Genomic DNA, 20,776 nt, shown 5'->3' on the forward strand with positions numbered 1-20,776 from the left:
AATCATCAGAGAAATGCAAATCAAAACCACAATGAGATATCACTTAACCCCAGTGAGAATGGCCTTTATCAAAAAAACCCAAAACAACACATTTTGGCGTGGGTGCGGAGAGACAGGAACACTCCTACACTGCTGGTGGGACTGCAAACTAGTGCAACCCCTGTGGAAAGCATTATGGAGGTATCTTAAACAGATTCAAGTAGACCTGCCATTTGACCCAGCAATCCCATTACTGGGCATATACCCAAAGGAAAAAAGGTCATTCTTTAACAAAGACACATGTACCCGAATGTTTATAGCAGCACAATTCACAATAGCAAAGATGTGGAAGCAACCCAAATGCCCATCAATACATGATTGGATTAGTAAGCTGTGGTATATGTATACCATGGAATATTACTCAGCTATAAGGAATGATGAAGATACGACATCTCTGTGGTTCTCCTGGAGAGAATTGGAACCCATTATATTAAGTGAAGTATCCCAAGAATGGAAAAACAAGCATCACATGTACTCACCAGAAAATTGGTTCCCCTGATCATCACCTAAATACACATCTGGGAACAACACCAATTGGATGTCAGACTGAGGTGGGGGGCGGGGGAGGGGATGGGGGTATGCCTACACAATGAGTGCATTGTGCACCGTTTGGGGAGTGGTAACACTTGAAGGTGCTGACTTGGGAAGGGGGGGTGGGGAAGGGAGGGATATATACCTACATGATGGGTGCAATGCGCACGACCTGGGGAACAGACACGTCTGGAGCTCTGACTTGGGGGGAAAGGCGGAACAGGAGCAACGTATGTAACCTGAAATTCTGTATCCCCCATAACAAGATGAAATAAAATAAAATAAAATAAAATAAAATGCAGTTCATCATTGAACCTTGTGCAAAATCTTAAGCTTGGTGTGGCCAGCCACTGCGATAGATTGTGGAAAACAATATGGCTAACTCACAGTAACGTAGCTACAAAGTAGCAGAGCCAGGCTTCAAAATTAGCGCTTTGTTCAACATCCTGTCAGGATAAAAAACATTGAACAAATTAGGTATGTACCTCAACTTGACAAAGTCCGTATACAAAAAACTCACAGCTAGTATCATACCGAATGGGGAGAAACTGAAAGCCTTTCCTTTAAGATCATGAACAAGACAAGGATGCCTACCACCATAGACTCCTTCTCATATGATATGCTGAATTTATTTACAAATAGATGTAATATTATTAAACTACATGAATACCTTGAGGACTTCATAATAATGATGTTTTAACTCTCAGGTTAATAGTGTTAGAGTGGAGGGAATCTTAGGGATTTGGGTTTTATTTGTGGGTCATATATGTATGCTGTTAAATATCTCTAATATCAAAATAGTTTGTATTTTTCCACCTAAATTTTTGAGAAATAGAACGATAACTCCTTAGAGCACTTCTGGAAATAGTGCAAAAACCACTAATTTTAAAGTTCTTAAACAGTAAACATTGACTCTAGTTATAGTTTAGTGCACAGTAGAAATAGGAATTTACTAAAGCATCAGAAAAGTTTTCATGCCAGTAAGACTCTTTGGTATCTGTATTGCCATTGACAAAGGGAAATGTATGTGTAAAATTCTTACGAAAGGAGTAGTTTATAGATAGGCATGCCAGTATTCACTGATAAAATGAATACTGGAGCTGTCAAAGAGAATCAGCTGAAATTATAGAATCCAAGAGAGAGCCATATCATTTTGTAGCAGATTTTAGTGCCACAACCACCATGCCAAATGTATTTCAAAGCAACAGGAATTGGGGAAGAAACAGCTCATGCATGACCTGCAAGTGAATGAAGATGTTAAAAAGCTGAAACTGGAATGGTAGTACCATTTTTACCAGTCAGGGACCTTGATGGCGGGGAATATAAACCAAGTTTTGAGAATGCACCTAGAGTAGCAATTTATTTAAAGCATATTTTGTACTCATCTAACATGCAGAAAGATTAGCTAATCAGGCTCAAAAACCAAGGAAAGCTTTAGGATGCAGCTGGTAGAACTTCTACTACTGAATGTTCCTCTGATACTGCTCAACATTGCTGCAGTATTCTAAATTCCACCATGACTGGTGTGAATAGTTTCACCTGCCTTCCACCTGGATTATTTCTGAAAAATTGAAAGTCTTGGACTTCTGATTGGCTGAGTCTATGTCACTTGTGTATGATTCTATGATATGTGAAGAGGGGTATCTGGTGCCAGGATTAGACAGCTTTTAAATAAACACCTTTTCTACTTAGGTGAGCCAAGGTTTGTTACTTTCACCTCCTCCAAGATCCCTGGTTGATAAAGTGGTGTTTGCTTTATAGCCTCTGAAATATTTTCACTTATTTACCTGGGAAAGAGGCCTACAGTTAGAATATAATTTTGGCAATATTCTTTTGGCACCAAAATGTACTGTACAGTGATATGGTTCTTCCATGAAATATGTGATAATTCTGGTAGAGAACTTTGAAAAGAAAGTTGCTGGATAACAACAGCAATAGAAGAATTTCTACAATTATTTTTAAACTTTCCATTTCCTAGCTTCTTGATACTCTGTATCATCTAATATTTCTTTAACTGCTTTTTTTTGGTGTGTGTGTGTGTGTGGGAAGGAATAGAGTTTGGTAGAATTTTTCAAGAGTTGATTGCATGTTGGAGAAAGAAATTAGAAACTGAAAACTAAAAAACAGAAAAAAATGTTCCCAAGGAATTATGCCTAAGATGTTGTTAAGGGACATTTCACTGAGCAGGACATGGTTGGCGTAGGAGTGGGAATGACATGGGAAGTAACGAAGCTTTACACTTGTAAGAGTCAAGATTTTATAATAAGCTGATTATGCTGTCACTAAGGAGGAACTTGGTAGAAATTCAAGTGAAGTATAAAATACAAATTATTTAGTATTTCTCCTTACCTTAAATCTAAAATACCAACCAACACACATATATCTTGAATTTCTCAAAAATAATACTTGTATTCTGCTTGTCACACTTACTGTGGTTGGAAGAACAGCATTTTTCAAAAATGAAAAGTTCAGGAGGCATACTTAATGAAGGGAACAATAGCTCAATTAAGTGCAACACAGAGAAATGACTTCTTAATATAAATAAATTAAACCAGACTTCATTTGCACTTCAGGCATTGGCATGAAGTATTATTTTCTGAATTGGTTTTATTGAAAACTGCCAGGAGCAATTTTTCAATGAAATATATTATTCCGACAGCATCTACTTTCCTGCTGCACCTTTTCCAAATCCTAGTAGTATCAGACACATATCGCGCCTGACCTAAGAATTCTTTTCTTTGTAGATATTTGATTATCAGTATCTCTTTAAGTCAACTGTATTTAACAATATGCAGGTACCTAAAAGTAAAATGAAGTTAAAGTAATGTTAAACTTTATAAACAATCTATAGTAACTTGGCTGGGAAAAACTATTGTTTCATAGGCTAAGTAACATTGAGTGAAATTGCAAAAGTCAATAAATAATGTACTCAATAGGCTGTCTTATTCTTAAACATAAATTGAGTATTCTTTGAATATTTAAGAGGCCCTTTGTAAGAGTAATGTTTCAAAATAAGTGTTCTCTCTTTATTACTTGAGTTGGACCATATTAGAATTTCTCCAGGTAGATAGGGTGTTCTTAGCATTTTGCACAAAAGACACCAGAATATCTTGGGGAATAAAGTAAGAAAGTACAATTAGATTAAGCTGTGAGACAAAGGCTCATTAAAGAACTCATTTGGAGAAATGGCATCTCTACTCTATTACACGCAGATTGCTTCCAGGCACTAAATAAGCTCTGTCTTCTTGAAAAAAGCAAATCAGTCATGTTGATTTTGTGAACATTTATCTTTAGTTCTTCAGTGCAATTAGAGATAGTAGGAAGGCTGCCCTACTTAAGATGAAAGACATGAAAAATCTTTACTTTTTTCTCTTTTCATAAATTAAAATGTATTTAAGTGAAACAAGACAAACAGAATCTCTCACCATTCTCAATATTAGTTATCTTCTGGTTTATTTCTCAAAGGAAAGGTTTGAGTGATACAAAATTTGAATGCTACATGTGAATTTTGGGAATATTAAACCTGTTAGTCTTTATGTCAACACCACTTTAAAACTTAACTTTAAGATCTTACCTACTTATCAAATTAATCCTATTTTAGAGATATGAAACCCATGTAAGGCCTTGATAAAATAAGGGAAATAATTGGTGAGAACTAATCTGAAGAGCTGGGCATGTCAGCGGAAGAACTTTTGTATTGGCAAGTGACCAGATTTGTTCTTGGTGGTGTTAAATTATGAGGCTGAGTATTTAAAGACGAATATTAAGTACTAATTATACTAATAAATGAAAAATAAGTATAATTTGTCATTGTTCTGTGAGAAGATCACAATGCAAATTCAAATTTTAGTAATATTAACTCCAATTTTTCTAAAATTATTGTACTTTAGGTTACAAAGATAAGGCTCATGTAAAATGGGAAACTATTTATCCCACTCATTCTTAGACCTGATACTTGACTTCAAGGAGAAGCATAACAAGGAGATTTAAATTGTAAAAGCTCATGGAAACAAATTGCAATCAAGGTATTTAATTTCTACTGGGTAGCATTTTGTTACTCTACATCAATACAGTAGAATCCTCTCCACAGGTAGTAATGGGAAACACTCAAGTTCTGTCATTTTGTATTTTTATTCCATACAAATTATTTTAAATTTTCAGTGAATTCTTTCATCTGAGATTTCCCCTTCATTTCTGAAAAAAAGTCCTTTTCAGAAATTAAGCCCCAAATTCACCCACTTCTAATGTTTTGGGCAACTCTCCTAAAACATGGCATAGGGCCTCTGTACTTGAAAACAACCGTAAATTAATGAATCTGTCCCAATATTCAGATTATGATGTTGTAAGTTGGCAATTCACGGGGTACACTGGGAATGGTCTTGAGTTTAAATATTCATAAGTATGATTCACAGTTCTGGTATATTTATATGATTATATAGAATTTGTTCTCCAAAATCCTCATTGAAGTTTCAGGAAAACATTAGAAATTGTTACTGAGCAATGGAGGGGCTCATTTCCAGATGTGCATAAAAGCCAGTACCATGGCAGTGGCCTTTGAGAAAAGAAAAGCTTTATTGCAGGGTGGCTGACAAGGAGACAGGAGGTAAGCCTTAAATCTGTCTCTCTGAACTGTTAAGTTGGTCCAGTTATGTATGAATAGGGTAATGAGGCGTGATCTGATTGGATCTTGGAATGGGGTGATGCCAGGGCTTGATCTGATTGGATCTTGGATCCTGCCATGTAGTGTCTACTTCATAATTCAGTACCAGCTCCTCAGTCTGAGCACATAGGTTCCACCCATGGGTGTGTACTTGGTTAATCTGGGCATGCTCAGTATATGTGACCTTCAACCTGGGGGTCCATGGCAACTGAAAAACAATTAACAACTTTTTACATAAAAATTGAGCCAGATTGGCCTGATGTGGTTACACTGTGACTTACTAAAAATAGTGGAACCCAGAATATTTAATCCAAGCCTGAGATCTATTGAAAGCAAACATTAAAAACAAATTAGAAATACACTAATCTTACCAAATATCTGAAAAATCTGGCTGTATTATGATTTGTTAGGATGTATATTATAACACGAATGAAAAATATATGTACAGGGATAGATTAAATATTTTTTGAAAATAAGAATGTTGTGTTAAACACTGGAAAATACTGTTATGTTTGTCATTATGAAACTCATAATTGAAGTTGACAAAATGTCGTGTTAAAGCAGAATTGCCTATAGTGTCTGCACAAGTTAAGTGGCCGTTAATATTTGTCAAATGCTTTATTTGATCTGGTTGCTATAAACAGCAAATATGTGCAAGATAGTGGAATTCCAACCCAAGAAAGTTTAAGGGAATTTGGAACTAGCTTGATAAGTCAACAAAATGTTTTTTATTTTTGTGTTAGATGTTTGGCATAAAAATCGAACTTTTTAGGTAACTCAAAAAATATTTAAGGAGCATATTAATCTGGGACTTGATTACACATGATGGAGAGGTAAAAAAGAAAAAAAAAGAGGCAAATGATATGGCTCTTAGCATTAGCACTATTTTTAGATAAGCTGGTTCCAGTGAGTACTGCATAGTAGATCTTTTTTTCTGTATACTTTTACTTTCAAGCTATTTTTGTCTTGGAATCTAAAGTGTGTCTCTGTAGACAGTATATAGGACCATGATGTTTATTTTATCAATTTTGTCAATCTTACACTGTTAATTGAAATGTTTAACCCATTTACATTTAATGTACTTACTGATAGGTAGGATTTACATCAGTCACTTGCCGTTTCTTCTCTATATCTCTTATGTTGTTTTTGTTCCCCTGTTCTTCCATTAGTTACTTTGTGTTAAATTCCTGTTTTCTAGCTTGCAGTTTTAATTTTATTGCTATATTTTTACTATATTTTTTGAGTTATTTTCTTCATGGTTGCCCTGGGAATTACAATTAAGATTTTTACCCATAATAACCTAGTTTGGATTAATACTAACCTAATTTTAGTAACATAAAAAATACTTTTCTCCCATATAGCTGCATTTTTCTCTCCTTTCTTTGTGCCGTATTGTTACACAAGCCAAGTCTTTATACATTGTATTACAGTCAGTATAGATTTATAGTGATTGCTCTATGTAGCTCTCTTTTAAATCAGATAGGAGAGGAGAGAGTTACAAACAAAATACACATTTATGATATCTTTTATATGTACCTGTATATTAATAGTTACCTTTACCAGTACTTTTTATTTCTGTGTGTGGATTCTAGTTACTGTCTAGTGTCCTTCCATTACACTCTGAAGGACTCCCCTTAGTATTTCTTATAGGCCTTCACAAAGATAAGAAAACAAAGGAAAAATATTTTAATAGACTTTTAAATAAATTTGATATTCTTATTTGATGTTACCTCATAGATATGCACATGGTAGTTTCTTAAAGATTAGTTGTAAAGTGACATAGGAAAGCACACCAATGATATTTTTGTATTCTGTTACATTAAAATCCACTGGCTTGGCTTCCACTTTGAATGGCTCTTTTTATCCATGTATGATTTTGTAGCGTCATGCATTGAACATTTGAAAGGTATTGGTCCACTAAGTTATGCATTTTATAAATGTTGACTTATTTTATTACATAATATAAATATTTTAAGCCACATCCTTTAAATCACTATCCATCTCATCGAAAGAGTCTTTTAAGTATTAGGAAGCTGTCAAACTCAAGGTAACTGATACCAGTAACGGGCTAACTTTGTTTTCAAGACAGTGCCTGGCAAATATGGAAATTGAATAACCACAGATTTTGTGTTGTTAGTGGTTTCTGCAACTAAAAATGTTTTCCTATGAAAAAATAGCTGTTTCAGCTTGCAAGTGCTTTGCCTGGAGACAATCATATAAGCATCAGATGCAGCAGAAATTTTTTATACCTGTTTTCCATTTTATCACACAGACTATTAAAAAGATGTGTGTTCAAGTGTTCACACTTAATGAAATTACTAATAATTTACTGTTATAAAGTATCATAGATATTCTTAAGTGAAATTTGCAGTGTTCCCCTTTTTTCTGTAAGTATGTGGAGACAAGGAATAAATGACTACTAAAACAGTTCAGTGCCCTTCCTCAACTTTAATTGTGCTAAAGCTCCAATAATTTTACCTACTGTTCTTTTACATCATCAGTGCAAATGTCAAAACATTGAAAAAAGCAAATCATTTTTTGATACCATTATAAAAACATTTTTGACATTAGACGTGCCCTGAGAGTATCTCAGAGAAGGAAAGATGGTCAGAGATTTTTCTTTAATATTTTTGATAGAGAACCTATGGACATAAGACTATGTTCAGATTATACAACTAGTCATATTTGTGTCAATTCATTTTATTCCAACTGTTGTAATTACAATGCAATCAGATTAAGCAAGCATGATTGAAAGACAGTCATTGAAATGCCTAAAAAAGTAAATACAAATATTTCTTTAAAAAAAAAAAGCCAAATAAATCTACCCAAAGTAAGCATTAATATTTCAAACTCCTGAGCATCAGGGAGGAGACACCAAAATTGGGTTAATCCAGCAGTCAGGAAGCTGTGTGTGTGCATAAAGCTAAAGAATCATTTTGGGGCAAGTGATGCAGGAATCATGATCACTTCTGGTCAGAGCCATCTAACAAGGGGTCGAAGAAGGTAAAGTCAAAATCCAAAGGTAAAGGGACAAGTCAGAACAAGAAGCTCCCAGTAAAAAGCACAAAGTAGAAATAAAGTAACATTAACAGATGGTGTTACATCAACAAGGTTGCTTTTCTTAGTAAATTAATAACTTGGAACTTTGAGTGATCTCCAGGCCTTTTGCCACACTAATGAGGCCACAGCTCTGTCCTTACTCTGCCAATAACTCTCTAATGGCTTCAATGTCTTGACCAGAAGCAAATATATTATAAAGGATTTGTCATTTCATAAAGCTATCATAAATTCAAGTTGATGATAAGGGCATGAGAGAGAATTTTGTCCAACCCCAGTATTTTGTAGATGAAGAAACTGAAGTCTGTGGAGGTTTTGTGGTTTACAATGTTCCAAATCAGGACTACAACTCAAGTATCTTTATTGTTTCATATAGCAGTGTTAGTTGAATACACCTGAGATTCATCAGACAGAGTATTTCTGGTCTATTTAAAGAATATTTTTAAAGGTTAAAAATTCTACAAAATGACATTTTTACTACATCTCAATCACCTTAATTATAGACTGAGCCATGTCCAAAGCTGCTGGACTGTGAGAATATTAGGTTCATCAGACAAGGGAAAAGTTGGATTCTTTTTTACACATTACACAGTTAGAGCATAAATAAGCTTTTGTTCTATATCATTATGATTTTCTAAGCTGAAATAATGGGTATGTATTTTTGATTTTTTGTTTAGTGTTTTTTTTTTTTTTTTATTTAACCCACTAAAAGTAAATATGCTTTGATTTCTAGAGCTTGAATTCTGAAGCTATCCTAACAGAATTTGAAAACTGATTCTGCTATGTAGCAGATACGTAGCCTTGGGTAAGGCACTTAAGCAATGTATACTTCAGTTACTATGTGTGCAAAATGGAAGTAATAGAATGTGAAGGTCAAATGAGTTAATAAATGTAAAGTGTTTAATACAGTGTCTGGTACAAAGTCATCACTATACAAGTGATAGCCATTTATTATAATTGTAACCATTATCCTTATTACATTTTATAGATTTTCTTTGAGGGAAAATAATAGACTTTTGAGCTACTGCTTAAGTTCCATAATATTTAATGCATGCAAATACTATGCAAATACTCACAAGCTAGTATTCCATGTTTATGCTAAAGTGCTGTAATGATTTTGTTGTGCATCTGTTTCAACAATCAAAACATGATATATAACTTCCCCACCCGGGAAGAATATAGGAATACAGGTTACAGATGATTTGGAGTGAAGATTTATTTTAATCTCATTGCTATAGAATTTTGATATCCATTGAGTAAGTTTGTTACACTCAATATTCAAATTACGGGTTGGTCTTTCTGAAACTAAGTAGGTATAAACTCCATAAGCTAATATCCCTGTTTAAAAACTAAGCCTTTGGACATACCATTTCAACTCTCTGGGCCTTACTTTCTGTCATTTGTAAAATGAGAGGGAGACAAATTAGATAAATCTCTTAGAGCTCTAGCATTTGATACCCTTATGTTTTTACTGAAAAAATACAAGTTGTCTCTGAGTATGTAGAAAGAACTCTTACCGAAGGAACTAACCACAACAAAACCACATTTTATTCAAGATTTTTCATTGTTGTTTTATCAGCTTAGCATTTTCTAGTAGGAGAGTTGAGCCCTCAGGCAAAGCTCTGATTTCTATGGAATGATTTCTGGAATTTGGGCTCAGGGAGATTAGAGTTGTCAAGGGACTATTGAACAGAGGTGGATAATAACAAGCTCAGTTCTTGTTTGCAGTTTCAGAGACTGATAGACAAAGGGATATACCAGGCTAGGCTAAATGTATCTGTTTTTGTCCCACTAGAAGGGATTGTTCTTAAGCAGTATCCTGAGTACTAACCACCTTATTTTGATGGTGCTAGAATGTCAATAAAAAGATTGGACATAGGAGGGACATTTTTGAGCCCCTGTAGGTTGGTCCAGTTAGAAATACATGACTTTGCAGAGATACACTATAAAGTCCAAGTTTTCCTCTCTAAGACCATTCTTTGAGATGGAAAACTTGAAAGCCTACACATTATAGAGCCGTGGAAAAGAAAGGAAGATTTGAAACCCACCCTATCTATATAAAGAGCCATAGTACTTCAGAGAAAAATGTCTGTGGAAATGAGAGATGAGCTATAGTTTCTAAATATGATTTAAGCATGCACAAGTGAAACAGTGTGTTTGCCCAAGGAAGCATTCGGTTAGAGGGTCCTTTCAGTTAGAATATAAGTTTATCTGAATACGAAATTCGGACAGGTAATCAGTAAACTTTTTGAAACTAATTTAAATCATGTCTTCCTCCCTTAAGGTATTGTCACTAGCTGAAGTTTCATGATGCAAGGATTTGGGAAAAAGGAGCTAAGTTGGTTTTTCTGAATTATTTGAGAAATATGGATGTATGTAATTGTTCGTGAAAGAATTTTGATGTTTCTTTCAGTATTGTTCTCTCACCCCACAAAGACTGTGCAGAACTGATCCAGCATATTGAGCTACTGAATACCTTCTCTCATTATCCATGAGTTAAATTGGAGATAGGAAAGATTGCAGATGATTTATATGCTAATCAGAATTCTCTTGAAAAACAACTAGGATAGAAAAAGTGGGTTATGGTGGTGTAATGAAATCTTCAAAATAGAAAGATCCAGAGCCTTCTTTTGGTGTGCACTAAATAAGAGAGCTAGTAAACTAGGGGTTGAGATGTTTCTGTCAATAAAATTGATGTCATTTCATACTCCTTGTATAAAGCTCATCTCTTTTTACAAATCAGATTCAGCAGTTAATTTGAGCTTGTCAGTGCAGCAGAGTCTGTTGTAGTTCATTGATTCCTCTGATGATAGTAAAAGATGTTTATATTTTTCATGGACAGACATTTTACATTTTGAGGTGATAGAAAAACTTCCACATAAACCATACTTGTTTAGTTTTGTAGAAAGGAGAAAATATGTATAGTTTTCTCTATAGTCCTGATTGTATATTAGCAAAGACTTCACAACTTAAACATTTAAATGTGAAACCATTATTTAAGTTATTTGCAAGAATATAATTGGTTGGAAACATTTATCCAGCTCTTAAAAAGTTTTTGGAACCTTGGAACCCTTGCAAATGATTTTCTACAGAGTGTATTTCTGTGAGGGTTAGAAAATACATTCATTCTAATACTGCCCTGGCTGCCTCACTGAGAAGTTGCAATATTGTTTGTTTGTCAAACAGCTTGAAAAGCTAGACAATGCTATTAGGAGCGATATTGGAAATGATAGGTAGAGAGATTATTCTTACCTGCTGCTTTGTTATTTGGTAAATTCACGGTGGTAATGGTTTTTTTTTTTTTTTTTTTATCCTTTCATTTCTAGTGAATTGTCATAATAAGATCTGCAGCCTGCTTAAAAAAAACAAAAACAAAAACACTGTGTAATCACAGCTATGGTAGCAAATTCATTTCAGAAACAACACCCAGTCACTTCAGTGGAATACTTTTGTAAAATTATTTGAGAAATGATGAACTGTTCCTATATCAGATAAATGAATTTTGTAAACTCTTGATTTAAAAATTCCTTCGTTGCCTTCTGCTCTCCTGTATAGATGCACTGTTCTACAAATGATTTGATGTGCTTTTGAATTGAGTATTTTATTACTCACTATTTCAATGTCTTTATACTTTTTTGTATTTCCTCACATAAAGTAAGAATGTTGAGATGGTAATTTTAATGGTTTCATATGGAACAATTAATATAATAACCTCTCAACTATTGGTTTATGGCTTAGTAGGAAAATGGGTAAAATCTCATGAATGTGATCACGAGGGGAGATAATTCTGCTTTGCTTTCCAATTACTTACTGACATCATCCCAATGTCTCCTAACTGTTCTTGTTAGCCAATTGAGAAGTAGTTGCAAGGTTGAATTTGCAGTCTAGAACAGAAATATGTAAGGATTCATTTGGCTAAGGTCAAGGAAAGGGAGGGAGAAAACAAATGTCATTTTTAATTTTCAGTATTACGGTTTTATTATATCAGATAAATCCCACCATTCCATAGACAGGAGAGATTTGGGGTGCTGATGTAGAAAGCTTATTTCCTGCTGTGTCATCAGAGCCATGGCACAGATAAGAGTCTCACTAATGCAAGACCAGGAGAAGTGGGAGACACACATTTTTATGTGAATATTAAATTTATTACGTAACATTCATGTTTCTCTAAGCCTGAAGTATATCTTTTCCCATGGTGACGTCATCCCTAAATGATGTCAACATAATTAGTAGCCTCTCCAGACCTGGTTGACTCCAAGACTTGCACCAAGGCAGACATGGGGGAGGGGCTGGAGTATGAAAAATATCCTCCTCCCCTCTATGCATCACAGAATAACACCTTCACATTCCTAAAGGAAAAAAATAGGAAGATCTTAGCAACATGAGAGAATGCAAAACATGAGAGTCTATGAAAACACATAAATATACAAGTGAAATTCAAGGGACATTTAATTTTGTTGGATGACAGTGTGAGTAATAATGCCTTTTATCCTAATGACAGAACTTGTTTTCCAAAACCATAAAAACCAGAGATACTATAAACCCTTTTTATTCATCTCCTGGCAAAAGGCTACCTGTATTACTTTGGATTTTATCTCTCCACTCATAACACGTGTTGTAGTGGCTCTGGATGTGTCTTGTAGGAATGGGGAGAAAGGACATTTAGGAGTTGAAAATTAAAGTCCAGGCACTCTTTGAGTAACATTGTAAAGACTGCCCACCTAAGTCACCCACGAAGGGCAGGCATAGCCTCCTCACAGTCCCTAAGCAGAAAGCCTGCATTTCACTTCCAATCCAGTAGCCCCATTTAGCCACGGTTACGCTTTCTGCAATTTCGATTATGCCACAGTCTGAAATACTAAATAAAAAAATTTAGAAATAAACAATTCTTAAGTTTTAAATTGTGTAGTGTTCTGAGTAACGGGATGAAAGCTCACACAGTCCCTTGTCATCCTGCTCCAACTCCCTTGGGATGTGAATTATCCCTTTGCCCAGAGTCCAAATATGTATATGTTTGTGTATGCATAGATACTTAAAACTTGTATTAAATTGCTAGAAAGACAAGTATTATAATACCATTCTAAGTTATTGATTTTTAGATGGTCTTAATATTATAGATTTATAGTGAAAAGAGTAAAATCCCAAGCTGTAAATATATCCCGAATCCATTCAATCTGGGAAAGTACGTAATGATTTTATGAAACAATTTGATAAATAAGTCAACATTCCTGATAGTTAAATGTTCAAAACCTTGACTAAATTTATGACCAAATGTCCTCTGTTAGCAATCTAAAAAGCTTGAATTGTTTTATAATTCAAATTGTTTCATAATTTGTATTTCTAGTGGTGTTTATTTTTTCTTTTCTATGCTTCTTTGATGTCAGGTTTAAAATAAATTTGTTTAGCTCAGACTGTATAAATATTACAAATTAATCAGTAGTTTTATGTTAAATAACTTTGTCTTAATTTCCTAACTTGTTTGAGTGATTTTCTAATTCTTAAGTCTTCTTTAATTTTATATATTCTTTGCATTAATTTTGTCAGTACAGTGCTTTAAGTATATTAATCTTTTCTGTCCTAATTAGATTGTCAACAAAGAGCATTCGTATTAGTTCATTTATAACATCCATTTAAAATTTACATATCATGAAAACAAAATCAAGAAATTATGGGTACATGACAAAGGTGAGGAATGGGAGAAGATGGTTACACAAGACAACTAAGCAGCAAAAGTTAATGGAATCGTAAACAAAACTTGGAGCTTTCTGGTAGCCTGTGCAAAAAGGAACACATGATCATTGGGTTTGCTCTTACTAGGTAATAAAATGGAACATACTAGTTTAAAAGATAGGAAAATGTTACTTTGGTACTGATTTCTGAATGGAATGTATTGCATGATGCTTTTTTTTCTATATAAGTCTATATACTCACATATATGGACCACCTGCAACAGCTGAATGAAATTTAAGGTTTGTATCTGTAGGCCTTTCTGAGATTAATGAAAGAAACTTGGGCATTATTTCTGACTGCTTCCTGGGCTTTCCATGTGCTACATCACTTAATTAACCAAATAGTCTTCCAAAAATGTTCCAAATCACCATGTTATCCTGTTAAATCATCTTTCACGTTCCACAGTGTTGCTTCATCTTTGAAACCATCATCATCTGTCTCATGTACAGCAGACTCCGAAGTGGCCTCCCTCTTCCTACTTTTGATTTTCTTCTATTCATTCTTCGCATTGCAACCAGAGTACATTGTCACAAAATCCAAATCTGAAAATTGCTTCCCTTAAATTTCATTCATTACTCTTTATACATTGTATTCAGCAAACATCTAAACTTATTAACCTAACATACAAATACCCTCAAGATTTAAAAAATTTCATAAACAATGATTATATATATGGCATATAGTGTGATGTTCTGATAGATGTATACCTTGTGGAATGATCATATCAAGGTAATTAACATATTCACATGTTTGTCATTTTGTGTGAAAACATTTAAAACCACTCTTTCAGCCATTTTGAGATATATGATAGATTAACTGTGGTCACCATTCTGTGTAATAGATTTCAAAAACTTATTCCTGATGTCTAACTGAAACTTTGAACCCTTTAATGAGAATCTCCCCATTTCTCATCTTCACTACCTTTTCACTCCTAATTGCTGGTAACCACCACTTTACACGTCTATAAGTTTGCCTTTCTTAGATTCCACAAAAAAATGAGGGCATGTAGTATTTGTTTTTCTGTTCCAGGATTATTTCACTTAGCACAATGTCCTCCAGGTTCATCCATGTTGCTGCAAATGACAATTTTCTTCTTTAAGGTTGAGTAGCAGTCCTTTGTGCATGTATTATATAAAAAACACAATGTATATACACACACAAAATGGCATATACACACACAAAATGGTATATACACACAATGCATACATATATATATGTACACACAATATATATATATTTTCCCACATTTTCTTTTTCCATTGTGTGGATAAAGTATCCTACGGACACTTAGTTGAGTCCATATCTTGGCTGTTGTGAATAATGTTGCAGTGAACAGGGAGTGCAGATAGCTCTTTGACACGGATTTAAATTTTTTAAGATATATTCCCAGAAGTGAGATTGCTAGACCATACAGGAATTCTATTTTTAGCTTTTTGAGGAACTTGTATATGTTTTCCATAATGGCCGTAAGAATTTACATTCCCACCAACAATGTACAAGTGTTCCCTTCTCTCCACCTCCTCACCAATGCTTATCTTTCATCGTTTTGATCATGACATTTTAATAGGTCTGGGGTGATAGCTCAGTGTGGTTCTATTTGTGCTTCCCTGATGATGATTAGTGATGTTGAGCTATTTTTTGTAAACCTGTTGGCAAAGTACCTTCAACTTTGCTCTGTGACTTTGGCCTCATTACTCACAATTTTGAGCATAGAATGTAATGCATTATTAATAATTTACTAAACTTTCAAAAGTTCTTCATGACTCCTCATGTTCCTAATATCCTCCCTTGCATCTGGATCTTTGACATTGTATTTCTTTCTGCCCATAATATCTTCCCAGCCTCTTAAAATAGTCAAATATTTTTCGTTAAGAATTTCAGCTTAGATATCAATTCCTTGGAAAAATCTACCCTCCCATTAGGAGGTAGGCTACGGGGTTTCACGTATGTGCTCTTCCAGTGCTACGTACTTACCTCCCAAAGTACATGAATTGGATTTAATGCAACTGACACATTAATGCCTGCCTTCCCCTCTAGACTGTGAGCTCCAGGTGAAAAACCGAATGTTTTCACTGATACCTAGGAGAATCAGGAAGGTCTTGGACTCTGAGCTAGATGGCCTAGATTCATGTCCTGGCTCTAACTCTTAAGAGCTGGAAGTATTGTATGATCTGAAGCAGGTTACTTTCTCTCCGACTCAATATTATCATCTGTGGAATGAGAGTAATAATAGTGTTTACTTCTTAGGGGGCAGGGAAAGTTTCAATAAGTTAATATATATTGCATATTAAAGTGCTTAGCACATAGTACATGCTATATAGGTGCTAGGTGCTTTATTATATTCCCAGGTCCTAGCACAGAGCACACAGGACATATGCAATAAATGATTGTTGAATGAGCAATTATTACCATTGTAAGTATTCCAGTTTTGATTTGATGTAGTTTTAAGTCTTGGAGAGGCTAAATAATGAATTAATATGCCACTGAGACTATCTGTTTAGATTAGGTAATCTCATTCCACTTTTTTAAAAGGTTGTAAAGCAGAAAAGTAAAAATTAATATGTGTAAAAACCATTAAATAAGTCTATTTAAAATAAATTGTTTTCACTAAAATTAATAAAATATAAATTGGAATAATTCTGGTAGGTTTTTGTTAATTGTAAAAATACAGTAGGATTGATTTGGCAAGGAACAAAATGTTAATGGCGTATGTTCCCTTTTTACCATTGCACTAAGAATGGCAAGTAGGCATACTAAAGTTGATGGATGTAAACCTTTTTGTTCTAGAAGATTTTAGAAATTCAGCAGGATAAATATTCTTGAAGTTAATACTCAAAATAATTATTTTAACTTGAAAACATTTTTACCAAATTTGAGAAACTTTCAGCCATTATTTCTTCAAATATTTTTTTCTGTGCCTTTCTCTCCCCGCTTTTTCCTGAGATTCCAATCATGCATATGTTGGTATGCTTGGTGGTGTCCCACAAGTTTCTGAGATTGTAAAATTTTCTTCCTTCTTTATCTTTCTGTTCTCCAGACTGGGGAATCTTTATTGACCTATCTTCAAGCTCGTGCATTCTTTTTTCGGCCAATCTGCTGTTGACACCATCCAGTGAATTTTTTTTCACAGTTATTTTATTTTTCAAATCCAAAATTTCTATTTAGTTCTTTTTAATGTAATTTGTATTTCTTTATTGACCTTATCTACTTGGTAAGAGATAATTCTTACTATCCTTTAGTTCTTCAGACAGGGATTCCTTTAGTTCTTCCAACATATTTGCTATAGCTGATTTAAGGTTTTTATCTAGTAAGTATAACATGTGGGCTTCCTTAGGGGCAATTTTTATTGACTGCATTTTTTCTTTCTGACTATGAGCCAGTCTTTCCTATTTCTTTGTGTGTCATATAATTTTTGTTGAAACTTGGACATTCTGTAGTGAAATAATTGTGGAGATTGATTCTTCACTTTCTCCAAGGATGTTGCTGTTGTTATTTTTTGCTATTGTTTCTGTTTCACAGCTTTGCTGTGCTAATTCTGCAAAATCTGTAGTCCTTGTTTTGGGCAGCACTGACAACATGGCTTGATTAATTTACTGGTCAGCTAATGATTGGACAGAGATTTCCTTGAACCAATATTTCCTTGAAGCAATGTCCCCTACCCTTTGTAGAGCAGCTGTACGTGTATTCGAGCATGACTTTAACAGTTAAGCAATTTAAAACTGTGTCTTATCCTTCACTTCCTGATTATTCAGGACCTCAAATTCAGCTATAGGTGAGAGATTAGGGTCTTGTGTCTTCCTGGGCACATACACAGCTCTGTGCATGCGTAGAGCCTTCTCAAACCCCAGGAGTACAATGGAACTTTTCCAAGCCCACTGTCAACATCTAATTCTCCAAATCTGCCTTTCTGGCCAAGCTCTTGTTTGCTTCAGTTGTTACCAACAGTTGTGATGTTAAACAATTATTTTCAACAAATATCTTGGAGGTAAGACTTTTCCTACTGAACATGCTGTGAATCAGGTCAAATAAGGAGAAGCTCGGCTAAGGAGCTTTCCCCGGAGCTGCCAGACAGATTAAATACTTGGGGATGAGCTTTCTGAGGCGATCGAAAACCAAGTTTGCCACTTCTAGTGGCTGCCAGTCTCTGCTGGATTTTGAGGTTATTGTGGAACTGGGGAGAGTGAGATGAGAATTGGGCAAGTCAAAATGCTACCAGCCTTGCTGTTTTTAGTGAGATTCATTTTTCTTGAATAAATTTTCCTCAGAGTGTTGAAAGTTTTTAATTTCTAGAATTTCAAAAGTTACTTTTGACAGTTTTTGTGAGTGTTCTCATTACTTCTATGGAGGAGCATATTTTGGAGATCTTTACTGCCATTCTGGAAGTCACTGCACTCTAATAGTGTTTCACAATTTTATTTTATTTTTTTTTCACTTTTCCACTAGAATATGGAACAGGTGTTGAACCTATAAACTCTTGGAGGTGGGAATTGGCTCGCTCACTTGAGGTTATCTTCTTCCCTACTGGATAATTCTTCCTTAGAACTTTATGCTGAAATGTCTTAGTCACTGTCAGTGTTCTGAAGTGCTTAGGGCATGTGTAGATGTTAAACTCCTGATTGTCCTCCCTAAAATGTCAGAATAAAGCCCTGGGATTACATATGCTCAGTGATAGGCTTATTTACCTTCACTTGGAGTTATTTGGAGCTGAGATGGTAAAGCTTTTGGAAAGCTGAGTCAATGTATTTGTACTGTCCAAACAAAATCATTTTTTCTAAATCTTTATATGGTTTTAAGTATTCAAAGGATATTATATACTGCATGGCAACAAATACATTCTTGCTGTAACCCGGGCTGATGGGTTCCTTAGGATTTCCTTTCCACTGTTTTCTATTGCAACTGGAAGCTTCAGTAACTACGATGTTATCACCATAGCTCAATGATGATGAATGAACAGCAGATCTTTTAACTGGAACTGACTCCTTCAGAGTAATAATTATCATTGGGAAGCAGGCATGTGAGAGTAATTTGTACTTCAAAAAAGCACAATTTAGTAATTCAGTGATTGCTTAAAACAAAGTAAGCCTCACCATGAAACAGATGAATAATAACGAGTGAATATGGTACCAACTCTCAACTGACTTCATAATCTTATTTAACTCATTTTTTTGTGTAGTGAACTCACGGGAAGAAATACACGTTTGTTTTACTTTGCCATCATTTTTCGCATTCAATTAAAACAAAAAGAAGTCAGGCCAATCCACATCTCAGTTGATAATCCTCAGAGTTTCCTTAATTAATATTAACTCTTCTGATAAAAATTACTGCATCAAGGTTGATTCATTCACTCACTCAACTCTGCTTCTCAGTTATTTTCTTGGCAAGACGAATATGTTTTTACAAGTAAAAATTAGTGTTGAATGAAATTATCTCTGAAGATACAATACATAAATAAAATTTTAATTAAGAAATTCTTTGGGCCGGGCGCGGTGGCTCACGCCTGTAATCCTAGCACTCTGGGAGGCCGAGGTGGGCGGATCGTTTGAGCTCAGGAGTTCGAGACCAGCCTGAGCGAGAGCGAGACCCCACCTCTACTAAAAATAGAAAGAAATTATATGGACAGCTAAAAAATATATATAGAAAAAATTAGCCGGGCATGGTGGCGCATGCCTGTAGTCCCAGCTACTCGGGAGGCTGAGACAGGAGGATCGCTTGAGCTCAGGAGTTTGAGGTTGCTGTGAGCTAGGCTAACGCCACGGCACTCACTCTAGCCTGGGCAACAGAGTGAGACTCTGTCTCAAAAAAAAAAAAAAAAAAAAAAAAGAAATTCTTTGGATGTCTTGGAAGTTATCTATTCAGAAGACTATTGAAACTTTTAGGTAAGAAAGACATCTTCAGGCAATGTTGCAAGATTCTTATTCCTTTTTTCTTCTCTTCCATCGAAGGAAACACTATAGTTACTTTGGTGACATGTTGATTCTATAATATCTATAAAAGGACATATATTGATTATATATTCCTATATGTTCATAATACTGTCTGTATGTAAGAACTCTTCCTTTGTTTTCATAATAAAATAACAAATTCCATTTTTTAAAATTGCAGTATTAAGGATTATTCCTAGTTGCCCCACTTCATTATATTTGTTTTTGTAATGTACGTACAAATCTAGTATTTTAGGCCTTATTTGCAATCTTGGAAATGGTAAAACGGACTGGACAATAAAAATTCAGAGCCATGATTCTGCCACTGTAGGATAATATTATAACAATCTGAGCTAACCCCTACCATATTCATAGCTATCAAGAGAGATAATATGATAAAATATTTTAGAAACTATTAAGTATCATTCAAATATAATGTAAAATGAGTAGCTTTAATATTAAACTCAGCATGCTTACTGGGAAACTGTGGCTTTTGTGCAGAAAAATGGTTGAGTCATGAGCAGATAGCTGTCAGAAGAATAATACAGATTTTAGGAAATGAGCTACGCATTTTTATTTAATTTCTAAGATAGACTGGAAGGTGATAAGTGTTGCATTGTGCCAAGAATAGGTAAACTTCCCAAATATATGACTTTTTGAAAAGTGAATTGCTCAGTACAGTCATTAAGGTAATGGGATTTTTGTTTTTTAAAAAATACATTTGTCAATACTTTTGTTCAAATCCATATTAATTGCATATTGTTTTTGACTGTTCATTTTCAAGAGAATAATTGTTGCCAATATCACTGCTTTTAGGTAGACAATGAGAATCTGTTTT

This window comes from Eulemur rufifrons, chromosome 12, assembly GCF_041146395.1.
Source record: "Eulemur rufifrons isolate Redbay chromosome 12, OSU_ERuf_1, whole genome shotgun sequence".
NCBI lineage: Eukaryota > Metazoa > Chordata > Mammalia > Primates > Lemuridae > Eulemur > Eulemur rufifrons.